Below are 2,938 nucleotides of genomic sequence, written 5' to 3' on the forward strand. Positions count from 1 at the left end.
CATCTTCACCAACTCTCTTTCTCTTTCTCCAACCCTTGGAAGATTATTGAAAAAAAGACATCTCTCACCATCTCCAAATTTCGATTCCAATTTAGTACCCGACAACAACGATGGTTGTGTCAGCCGCCCGTGTTTCTCTCTTTTCATCTCTTTCTCTATCTCTTTCTCTTTCTCTGGTGAGAACTTCATATCCGGGAGGTGTTTTTCTTTGATAGATCTTTGATGTTTGGTAGTTCTTTACCCTTTTTTGATAGATCTTTTGATCTTTGATGTTTCTTTTTCCAAGATATAATGTTTTTTTTTCTTTTTCAAGATCTAAAGAACTTTATATTCGTTTTGCTAGATCTTTAATGTTTTTGTTCAAGATATGATCTAAAGAATGTATTTGATAGATTTTTTTTTTCATAATATGATGTATTTTCGTTTTTCCTCTTTTTGTTTGTAAGATCTGAAAAATTGTATTTTCATTTAAGATATAATGTATTTGGTTGTTCTTTACCCTTAAACATATATTACCTCCGCTGTTACCTTAGGCCGAAAACCACCATCAGAGTTTGCCTAAAACCTGATGGTTGTTCATATCTTAAAGAAAAAGAAGAAGATGGTTGGATTAGATTGAGTTAAGATGAAAGAGAAATGAAAATTTTTAAAATATGGTGACTTTTGTGTAAGAGAGATAGTGTGATTGTGACATAAAGTGTGTAATAAAAATGTATGGATATGTGTAGGAGAGAGAGTGTAATGGTGACATAAAGTAATGAAAAGTAATGAAAATAATTGTTTTTTTTTCTTTTTATCCTTTTCAAAATCTAAATGATCCATATGAGTGTGTATTTTGTATTGATTTGTTTATAAATTATGTTTTTTCTTCTTTTCCTTTTCAAGATCTAAAGAATTATATTTTTATTTTTTTATTATTATTTTTTCTTTTTATCAGTAAGTATCCAATAAGTGTATTTTGGTCTATGTAAAATTTTCGTAAAACATATGTTCGTAAACATATGTTCGAAAAACATATGTTCGATTAATGTTATTACATATGTTTTAAACAACTAACATATGTTTTTTATACAATTTAACATATGTTTTAAACAATTAACATATGTTTGTTTATACAATTAACATATGTTTATGTTACTTCCAGATCGAAAACCTGCTAAACAATCAACTTGTGGTGCGATGGATTTTTAAAGAGTGCCAGAAAAATGTAGAATTGTTTAAAAGCTTATTGGAGCTTGTGAAGAGAGAGAGAGAAAAAGAGATTGTGACATAAAGTAAACAATTTGCAAGAGAGAGAAAGTGATGTGACATAAAATAAACAAAATAGAATAAAAGAAAAAAAAGTATGAAACGGATATATTTTATGTGTGTGTGTGAGGACATGTGTAAGAGAGATAAAGTGATTGTGACATAAAGTAAACAATTGTAAATATTATGATACACATTTTTTAATTCACTTAAAAGTTCTTTTAAAATAGTCTATGTAATAATAATCATTAATATATTGTTTGACATTTTGTTTTAAGTTGGAGATAAAAGATTTAAATTTCTTTTAAAAAAATTTGTGTAATAATAATCATTAGTAAATTAGTTGACATTTTGTTTTAAGTTGGAAATATAGGATTTAAAATTTTAATTTATTAGTAATATTGGTGAATTAGATTGATAAAAAAAATTAAATAATAACATTCTGGTACAAAAAAAAGCATATGTTTTTGCATATTTAAAAGTCTGAAGACAGGCGTAACATACGTTTTCGCATGTTAAAAACATATGTTTCTAGACAACAGTAACATACGTTTAAAAAAACAAACTCTGAAGACCACCCCACCCCGCCATCTTTTTTTCGGTACAAATAAGTTAAAGATGTAGTACAAAATTCAAGATTTCTTAAAGAATCGCAACAAAACCAAAAAAAATTTAAATATTATTAAGGCCAAAAGAAGAATAAAGCTCATTTTCTACTTTAAAATAACAAATTACAAAAGATGTAAAACAAGATCCAAATCTAAACAAATTTTCGAAGAATATCTTAAAAAACTAAAATACTAATACGACCAGATCTGAACTCTGTCAACATGGTACCTTAAAAAGAAAAAAAATAAAAACGATATGCTTCGGCGGTGCCCGTGATCTACAACCTGCGAGATCCGACAACTGCGACATCCGGAAACGGCGGTAGTCGTGACATCCGGCAACGGCAACGGGCAGATCTACGAATGAAAGATGGAGGAAGAGAGAGGTTCTTGGTTTTGAATAAAAGATGGAGGAAGAGAAAGGATGTCTTGGTTTTAAATAATGAAAAGAGAGAGAGAGAGAGAGAGAGAGAGAGAGGGTTTTGAAATGATGGATTGTCCTTGATTAGTGACATAAAGCAAATATTGTAAAATGTCCAGATTGCCCTTTTTGTACTTTTTTCATGTTTTATTTAATTACAAAATGAGAATTTTTAAAATCATCCAATCTCAACCATCCATTCATGAAGATCAATGGCTAGTATAGGGTTTCCAGGGTTTTCTCAACTGGAGTGGGTTTTTATTTTCACCTTTCCCTATATATATGTGTGTGTGTGTGTGTGTGTGTGTGTGTGTGTTAAATATATATGTTTTACTTTTCATCAAAAGTATCATAAACGTGTTATCACGGTTAAATATATTTTCACGGTTATTTGTCGTTAAAAGATTCAAAATAAATTGTTTATTATATTATAACTTATCACTTATTATTAATATTTTAAAGGATTATTTGTTATTGGCAATATATTTATTTAAATATTATTTTCACATATATCATAACTATTTAAACGTCCATTTACTTATATTTTAGTTAGTACAATACATGTTATACCTATTTGATTATGCATTATTATCCTTTAAAATTATGTATCTAAGTATGCAAGTTATCAAAATAATATCTCAAATTATATCTAAACTAATTA

This window comes from Bidens hawaiensis, unplaced genomic scaffold (assembly GCF_021521415.1).
Source record: "Bidens hawaiensis isolate Kalapana, Puna unplaced genomic scaffold, B.hawaiensis_p1.1 tig00079114_1, whole genome shotgun sequence".
Lineage (NCBI taxonomy): Eukaryota > Viridiplantae > Streptophyta > Magnoliopsida > Asterales > Asteraceae > Bidens > Bidens hawaiensis.